Below are 9,957 nucleotides of genomic sequence, written 5' to 3'. Positions count from 1 at the left end.
GTGAAGAGATAGACCGCCGGGCCATCCGCAACATCACAGGCCTAAGAGAGATTTGTGCTTCTGTGGTAATGTATTACTATGCTCAATGAGTGGGTGAAACGTACAAACGTATGACGCAGTCAGACTGAAACGTAGAGCGGAAAATCCGAGAAATTAAGGCTAACATTACATATAGTGAAACTTCACCAAGAGACCACCTCTGTAGGAAGACAATCCCCATTAGGGTGTGTGTGCACACGTTGTGGATTCAGCTGCGGATCCGCAGCGGATTTGGCCCTGTGGATCCGCAGCAGATTCTGCTGCGTTGTACAGTACCTTTAAAGTCAATGGAAAATGGAAAATGCAGTGCACATGCTGCGGATTTTTCTGCACGGATTAGCTGCGGATTGAAATCCGTAGCATGTCAATTCTTTGTGCGGATCCGCAGCGTTTTGACACCTGCTCCATTATAGAAATCCACAGGTGTCAAAACACAGGGGAAACCCACAGGCTAATCCGCACTAAATACACAGGTCATTTTACCTGCAGATTTAGCCAAATCCGAGCGGAAAAATCCGCAGGACAATCCGCAGCGTGTGCACATACCCTAAGAGTCTGTTCACACCACCTTTTTTCAGGCGACTTTGGAGCGGATCTATTTTGAAATCCACTGGAAAAAGTGCAAACAAAATGCTGATAATATTGATCAGATTCCCTTGTATGTACGACTTATTCAGACATTCAGGCTTTCGAGCGTTTTCTAACTGGTTCCATGGCCCGACAAGTCTTCCAGGTGTCTTCTACGCAAATGATGCTTCATACTTTCCAATACAAGACAAAGGAAAGGGTCAATGATGTCTAAGAGACTCAAGGGTTTGTTTTTGAGCGTTTATGCTGCAATAACAGCTAGTGGACACTTCAATGTTGAATAAAGTAAAAGTTTTGGAAAATATCAGTATAAGACATCCCAAAATACTAGAAAAACATCTTAAATAACTGTCAAGCTGTCAAAAAGGTTGAAAAAACACTCAAAGAGCTAAAAATGACTCTTCAGGTCTACAAAACACAGGAGAAAAGGAAAAGGGGAGTTTCCTGAGGAGTCTCCTGCTGAAAAAAGTGACATTTTTGGCCACCTGAAATAGATGTGGTGTGCACATACCCCTACAGACCACATTTGTATGCAATTTTGGGTGGTTGTCTCATGGAGGTTTTACTGTGCAGTGTAAGAATATAATACTTGCTGTATGTGTATATTCACACAAACCGTACATTATATAAAACTGCATACATATTATCTACGGCCGTGAGAAAAATAAGTACACTATAGTTTTACGCACCATAACATAATATAACAACTTCTAATCCTTAGAAAATCTCAAAAACATGGATTTTTGTGATAACTCACCGTAAAATCCTTTTCTCCGAGACGCTCATTGGAGGACATAGGTACTGTGGGGGTGTATGCTACTGCCGCCTGGAGGCTGACACTAAGTAAAAAAAAAGAGGTTAGCTCCTGCTCCGCCGTATACAGCTCCTGCTCCGCCGTATACACCCTCGCCCCGATTGCGGGCGGAAACCAGTTTGGTGCCAAAGCATTAGGAGAACAAAAAAATCAGACAACATCAACCTTAATACAGGTAACAACATGTCTAGAAAATAGCCACCCTAGTTTCATACCGAAAGCATATTAAACAGAAGCCACTTGGCTAATAAGGTGGGTGCTGTGTCCCTCAATGAGCGTCTCGGAGAAAAGGATTTTACGGTGAGTTATTGTGGGACATCCTAAAGCAGTCCCTGGGTGGGAAGTTGACTCACCGATCCAAGCTACATGCACCTCTTGTCTAAAGGTGCGCCACTGTTGCTTGGAGAATCCTTCTACCCAGGCTCGTATCCACCGAAGCATGAGTATGGACATTGCAATGTTTAGTAAACATGTGCAGGCTGGACCACGTTGCTGCCTTGCAAACCTGTTCCGCCAAAGCTTGGTGTCTAAGCGCCCAAGAGGCGCCCACTGCCCGAGTAGAGTGTGCTCTGATCCCTGCTGGAATCGGCACGCCCCTAACGCGGTAGGATTCCTGAATAACAGAACGAATCCTTCTGGCTATGGTCGATTCTGAGGCAGCGAGTCCCTTCCTGCGACCCTCAGGGAGCACGAACAGCGCGTCCGACTGACGAAAAGGTGCCGTCCGGCGACACGTACCTCCTGAGAGCTCTCACTAGGTCCAACGTATGAAGAGCTTTTTCCACACGGTGTACCGGTGCTGGACAGAAAGAGGGCAAGACAATATCCTCATTAATATGAAACGAGGAAACGACCTTTGGTAAAAAAGGAGGAGCTGGTCTAAGAACCACCTTGTCTTTGTAAAAGGTCAGGAACGGGGCTTGGCAAGATAACGCTGCAATGCTGCGCTGAAAGAGGACGGATAAAGCAGATATCTGAGAGAACTGGGAGCCAAGCCTGAGTCTAAACCAGACTGAAGAAAAGCCAAGATAGTAGGGATGGAGAATCCACCCTGGTGATTTATGTAAGCCACCGCCGTGGCGTTGTCCGACTGAATCCGGACGGGGCGGCCTGCTAGAAGGTGATGGAATCGATGCAGAGTCAGCCGGATTGCCCGTATCTCCAACAAGTTGATCGGGAGGGCTGCCTCCTGCGGCGACCACCGTCCCTGGGTCGTGTGGTGGCAGAAAACCACTCCCCAGCAGAAAAGGCTGGCGTCGGTTGTGTCCACCAGCCACTGATCTGGGGGGGGAAGGGTTTCCCCTGAAGCAGGGAGGAACTGATTGTCCACCACTCTAGTGACTGCCTGACCTGAGAGGACAACTGGCACCAATGATCGAGAGTGAATGGGTTCTTGTCCAAGGCTGACAAGAGGGCGTGTTGCAGGGGATGAAGATGAAACTGGGCGAACGGGATCGCTTCCATCGCTGCCACCATTTTCCCCAGAATCCTCATGCCGAAACAGATGGTGTGAGGGACTGGTTGGCGCAGTACTCGCACCCCCTGACGGAGGGCTAGGGCCTTGTCTCGAGGGAGACTTACCAATTCTCGGCAAGTGTCGAAGGTCATCCCTAAAAAGGAAATTCTCTGAGCTGGAACAAGGGATGACTTCCTTACATTGACCAACCACCCTAAAGGGCAAGAGTATCTAGCGTAATGCTGACACTTTCCTCGCATGCCTGCCTTGAAGGGGCTTTGACCAAGAGGTCATCTAAGTAGGGGAATACTACTATGCCCCGGGAGTGCAGGATGGCCATGGGGACTGCCATGACCTTTGTGAACACTCTGGGGGCCGTGGCTAGCCCGAAGGGCAGCACTGCAAACTGAAAATGTAGACCGTTGATGACGAAGCGTAGAAACCTTTGATGCGGAGGGAAAATGGGAATATATAGACAGGCGTCCTGGATATCGATAGAGGCCAAATACTCTCCCTGCCTCTTTGCCGCTATGGCTGACTGAGAGATTCCATCCGGAAATGTCTGATCCTGATAAATCTGTTCAGGAACTTTAGATCCATAATGGGCCTGACCGTCCCGTCCTTTTTGGGAACTGCAAACAGGTTGGAATAGAAGCCCTGCGCCTTTTCGTTTTCCGGTACTTGAATGATAACTCCGTTGTGAGAGCGAATCGATGGCTTCTAGTAGAGCCCTTGCCCGGGTATCCACTTTGGGAAGCCGGGAAAGAAAAAATCATCTTGGGGGGGTACCTGACAAATTCTATCTTGTACCCTGTGAACACCAGCTCTCTCACCCATGCGTCGTGCGTGAAATTGAGCCAGGCATGGTGAAACCAGAGTAGGTGGCCGCCTACCGCACTGGTGCAGCCTGACAAATGCCCCGAGTCATTTGGCTGAAGATCTTTGGGACCTGGATCCCCTCGAGCTAGACTGGTTAGCACGCATCCTCCCCAATGGGTTAGCTCTATATGAGACCTGTCGGTCCCTATTGTGATTGGGACTCCCTGATGCGGCGGAGTTGGCCGCTGTCGTCCACCCGTGGTTGCGAAAGGCCCGAAATCGCGCCTGTAACTGGTGACGAAACGGCGGCTTGGCCTTTTGCTGAGGAAGAAAGCCGCTCTTGCCTCCTGTGGAGTCGGAGATGAGCTGATCTCAGAACAGGCGGCCACACTGGTAAGGTAGTGCTGTCAAGGACTTTTTTGAGGCTGAATCAGCCCGCCATGTCCTTAACCATAGCGCTCTCCTAATGGAGATTGCATTTGCAGCTGAAAGTGCCGAGCAGTTGGCCGCATCTAAAGATGCATTAATCAAGTAGTCCGCCGCCATGGCTATCTGATTCGGGATTTCTGATACTTCCGCTGGTAGGCCTAGGTCCTGCAAGGCTCTATTCAAAGTTTCCGACCAAGAAATCATGGCCTTGGCTACCCACGTTGCTGCGAACGAGGGAGAAAGCGCTGATCCTGATGCCTCAAACACTGAGCGAGCCAAGTTCTCTATGAGACAATCAGTGGGATCCTTAATAGAAGAACCACTAGGCACAGATAGTAAAGTTCTTGTAGCCAAGCAAGACACCGGTTGGTCCACCATTGGGGATGCCGTCCACTTTTTACGGAGATCCGGGGGAAAAGGGTACTTCGCCTCGAGTGCCCTCTGACTCGAGAACCGCCTGTCCGGCCGTTCTCTGTGTTTTTGCACTATGTCCTCAAATTCAGGGTGAGTGCAAAATACCCTATGGGGACGCTTGACACGTTTAAATGACACCTTATGGCCCGCAGCCAGAGTGGAATCATCCTCAATCCCCAGAGTCTGGTTGACGGCCTCTATGAGACTGTCAACCGTTTCCTGACCACCTGGCGTACCTAGGTCCAGGGGCATATCCGAGTCGAAGTCCGAGCCTTGTTCGCTATCGACTGCTGGTGACGGGGAGCGAGATGCCGAGCTCACGGATGCCAAGGCACCGGATGGACTGGGAGACACCGTATGGGTTTGTTTCCCCCGGGTCTGCCTGGAGGCCAGAGGCTCGTGTGAGGTAGAGGACCCTTCTAAGACAGGAGAGCCACTGTCCCTGCCCCTATCTGGGGTTTGAAGAGATTGTGACAGTGATAACGCCCATTCCGGGGGGCCTGTTACACTGGGCTCGGTCGCAGGGGAGGGCTCCTGAGCGCGTTCGGACTTGCAGACCCGTTTGGTCTGTGCCCGCGGGAAAGCTGACTGACAGGAGATGCATGCAGCGTAAAGGAACGTATGTGTCTTAGATTTCCCTGACATGCTGTACCTGTCAGGTCTCCGTGCTGACAAAAACAAACCGCCGGGGGGAGGGCGCTCTTTGTTCCTGATAGCACGGCCTGTCCGTGGGGCTGGGGGGGCAGCACTTAGCCCAGTCCTGTGACCCCTGTGTCCTCAGCGTGCGAGGCGCCGCTTTAATCTGCGCGCCAGTACTGCAGGCTGGCCCCCGGAAGAAAAAGAAGGTTCCTGGGGCGGTCCTTTCTCTGCGGCCTAGTTCCGGGGACTAAATTTCTTCAGGCGCCCGCTCAGGCTGCGGGGGGCGGGGCCACCGTGACGCGATGCCGGGGACGGGGACTTCCGGCCATGGCCTAGCGCTGGCTGAAGCCGGGGCCTCGATTTATTCCTCCATCCGCCCTGGGGGGGGGGCCGGGCGAAACCGCCGGACCTCCCGAAACGCTCCAGAACCAGATCCCTGGCCATCATTCCTCAGGTAGAGGGGAGGGGGGCCCTAAACGACCAGGGCGGTGCAGGCACCCTAGCTCCATCTAACCCCCTGCAGGGGTGAGGAGAGGGACCATCCGCTACCCTGCCCCCCGCAGTCCTTAGCATTGGTGGGGCAGTGGGGCCGCACGGACTACGCTTGTGCCTCTGTGCAGCCCTGGGTTTCAATACCCCGGGGTGGACAGGACTAAGTCTGGCATCATGTCCCACGGTGTGGGAGAGGATACGTGGAGGGACACTCACACGTGGTCGCCCGTTGTTGGTTTGGGGAGATCGGACCCCTTCGATAGGGTCCGTCGCCCGTATCTCACCTCCGTAGTCTGAAAATATCCCACGGTGCGGGCGAGGATACGTGGAGGGACACTCGCACGTGCTCGCCCGTTGTTGGTTTGGGGAGATCGGACCCTTTCAATAGGGTCCGTCACCCCTATCTCGTTTTTATTGTGAAAAAATGGAACATCCAGAAAAAAATCCCTGTCGCCCCTGTCTTATCTTCATGGGGAAGAGAAAAAAAAAATCAGTCTTGAGACAGACCGACGTGTGCCAACAGACACTAAGCAAAAACTGGTTTCCGCCCGCAATCGGGGCGAGGGTGTATACGGCGGAGGAGGAGTTAACCTCTTTTTTTCACTTAGTGTCAGCCTCCAGGCGGCAGTAGCATACACACACAGTAGCTGTGTCCCCCAATGAGACGAAGGAGAAATCGGTAAATACAACAGGAGACGAACAAAATGACACCATTATTTATCATAAACTGCACCAATCGGCAGTAGCAATGTGTGAGTAAATAAGTACACCCGTCCTGCTTCAGCGGGAAATAAGAGGGTAGATAGCAGCCCGGCACCGACAATCCAATGCCCTGGACTCACTGTCCAGCGTCTCTAGAAAAGCAGAATTTTGTGCAGTTTGCAGGCTTGTGTTAATACAATACCAAGAAGGAAAGACTTCAGCAATGATCTGCGAGAAGCAGTTGTTACTTCCTATCACTCTGAGGAGGGTTATAAGACAGTTTCTGTATGTATTCGCCTTAATTGGATTTTTTTTTCTTTTTGAATTGCTAATTTGCCATCATTGATTTTCCTGGCGTTCCTATAACCAGCACAAGTCCTCTCTGTACCACTGGGAATTTTGGTACGAGACAGCGAAGTGAAGAGAGACACATTAAATCACAATGACATAAACATCAGTGTGAACAAGGCCTCGCCGTCCATTGAGTGATGCGCAGTTTGTCGCTGTCCGTCATTGTCACCTTTTCGCAGTGAAATCAGTGCAGATGAGAAATTACAGCTCGTGACGGATCCTGTGATGGAAGCTGTTTTTTTTTTTTATTTCAATTTTGATGGTCTGATTGGGAGCTTTGACACAGCAGATAAAAAATGCATTGGCCCTGGAAGGGAAAAGGGAAAAATGCTTTAATTGGCCCTTTCCGCCATGATTCCAAGCCATCCAGATGGTTAATAAGTGGAAATGTACATACTCTGTGTACATCAAAGAGTGAGCTCAGCTTGCAAACTGTTCGCCCAAACATATCATTTGCTACAAATTATTCTGTTTGAAGTGCACAGTTCCAAGCCCCTTAATGACCCACACGACTGTCACCGTCCCTGAGATGCTGGGACCCTGGACTGCAGGAGATGACTAGCATGCAGATGGCAAACATTCAGTCTGGAGCGTCGCTCGCAGCCAAGTACCCTGTTAATGTGCTTGTCTTTGTTGTGCACCTTCATTAGGGGAATGTTTCTATTAAGCACTGCTGGCACAAGTCACAGCTATACCCTGATAAGCGCATACATATTTCATGTAGCTATAGGGACTAGTCAGCAACATCTGCAACATATGTATCAACTCGCCAGGAGTTCTGGTTTCAGTGGTGAATATATGAAGCATTAAGTAAAAGTTATGACGCAAATGTGATCTCCTGATGGGCGATGTCTATGACGTGTGTGATCAATGAGGTCAGGGGCTACGGCGGGAGTACAGGACAGGCGGTGACCATTACCCTTAATGTACATATATCTATAGATGGTAGAAATTAATGCATTCTCAGCGGGAGCGCCGCCCTACTCCCAGTCTGGGATTCCAGCTCTGAACTGAATCTCTAAGTCGAGATTTGGAGCTGGCGATCGCGGCTCATCGCTATGCACGCCAACTGCAGAGGTCACTGAGGCCTCATTTGCCTTTCAATACTCAGTGACTCTCATGAATTTTCCATGTTTAATGGTAAGAGAGTAATAATTAAAGGCTGGTAAACTGTGCTTAATACATTAAGAGACCGAGATAAAAACAAATATTGATGGAGCGAGCGTGACGATGAAAGGCGGCAAATGAGTCGTGTGACTGCAGGCAGCAAAGTGATCCAGCAGAAAAGCGCTTAATATTGGCCTCCACTAATGAGACCAAGCAATAGAAGGAAGGATCTAAAGAAAAGACGCGCAGTCAGGTTTACTAACACTGCAATGTTTAGACCAGGCTCATCCTAGATCATCAGTGCCATGTATTGACATGAATGGCCATGAGAGATGACAATGGCAGATATAATTTTATCTGACGATTTGGAAATTTTGCTTTTTTTCAGTTTAAAAGTTGTTCACACCAAGCGACAAGTCTCCCTACAAACCCACAACAGGCCTTAAGTCACAGCAGAGATCAATTATGGTAGTCAATCAACAATTTGTCATCAAAAGTGACAGAAATCGCAAATCATCACAAATCACCAAGAAAATGACAAATCCCAAATGTGTGGCCACCCTCCATTACCTTAAAGGACTACCCTAAGAAAAACTTTTTTTCTACACAAAGATCCATCAGCTGTGATTGAGATGTAAGGAATATTTGTCACCTTTCCTATACTCCTCCATGCACATGGTTGTCTCTTAAGCCGGACTCTACCTTTCTGGAAATATCTGCTATGTCATTGCATGAAAATTTGATTATTTAATACATGCAGAATCTGCGGGAACTTTAAAGCCCTAAAATAGAAATAAGTGGAGCGTTCAGCACCATTTATCAGAAGACATTCTCCCATCACAAGGCTTCACTGTGCTAGGTACATATTATAAATCACTGCTAGGTAGGGACGGGTTATAAATCACTAGTAAAGTCCTGGTCTCATATGCTGCCATATCCTCTAGGAATAATCCGCAGTAACAATCCTGCAGGATAGACCTGTTCAGCTGCATAAAATGTTTAATTGTGCCAGAAATTGTAGCATCTTTCATCCTCTTCTCCCTCGTGAAAGGTCAGGGAGCAGCAGATGAAAAAGCACAATCCTTTAGTACCCATAGGGGAACCTTTTCGTTATGACCATGCTGGGGCCCCAAAGTGCCAGTGTGAGCTTCACGTGTCCGGATAACCAGGGGCTACTTATGCTGCTTCACAGGAGGGATTAATCCGCTCACAGATGACCGAAGACATCAGAGTATGGGCAGAATCACTAAACATCAGCCAAGTCTCATCACACTGCTCAATGTAAACCTTCCTCCTTACTGTCCACCATGAATCTGAAGAAAGCTTTATTCCAACTCCGAAAAATATCACTGAAGACGGAATAATAAGACATATATGGCATGAGAAAAGCAACAGGAGGATTCAGAAGTTCATGCTATCAGAGAAGATTCTGAATGGGTAAGAAATGAAGGGAAATTACTAAGCATACTTAATATGTACTGTATAATGGAAAAATAACTACTATAATACTGCATCCTATATACAAGAATACAACTACTATAATACTGCCCCTATGTACAAGAATATAACTACTATAATACTGCTCCTATGTACAAGAATATAACTACTATAATACTGCTCCTATGTACAAGAATATAACTGCTATAATACTGCCCCTATGTGTAAGAATATAACTACTATAATACTGCCCCTATGTACAAGAATATAACTACTATAATACGGCCCCTTATGTACAAGAATATAACTACTATAATAATGCTCCTATGTACAAGAATATAACTGCTATAATACTGCCCCTATGTGTAAGAATATTACTATAATACTGCCCCTATGTACAAGAATATAACTACTATAATACTGCCCCTATGTGTAAGAATATAACTACTATAATACTGCTCCTATGTACAAGAATATAACTACTATAATAATGCTCCTATGTACAAGAATATAACTACTATAATACTGCCCCTATGTACAAGAATATAACTACTATAATACGGCCCCTTATGTACAAGAATATAACTACTATAGTAATGCTCCTATGTACAAGAATATAAGTACTATAATACTGCCCCTATGTGTAAGAATATAACTACTATAATACTGC

At 47.9% G+C, this 9,957-nt stretch overlaps 1 protein-coding gene across 1 annotated transcript in view; it reads right to left on the bottom strand.

Annotated features, from left to right (window-relative positions):
* ROBO3 (roundabout guidance receptor 3) overlaps positions 1 to 9,957 on the bottom strand; it is a 401,016-nt gene that overhangs the window by 191,020 nt on the left and 200,039 nt on the right. The gene's annotated exons all lie outside the window — the stretch shown is intronic.

This window comes from Dendrobates tinctorius, unplaced genomic scaffold, assembly GCF_039654945.1.
Source record: "Dendrobates tinctorius isolate UK_male_01 unplaced genomic scaffold, ASM3965494v1 ptg000086l, whole genome shotgun sequence".
In the NCBI taxonomy this organism is placed as follows: domain Eukaryota; kingdom Metazoa; phylum Chordata; class Amphibia; order Anura; family Dendrobatidae; genus Dendrobates; species Dendrobates tinctorius.
The sequence above is the reverse complement of the archived record's forward strand: the minus strand, read 5'-3'. Positions and strand labels throughout refer to the sequence as shown.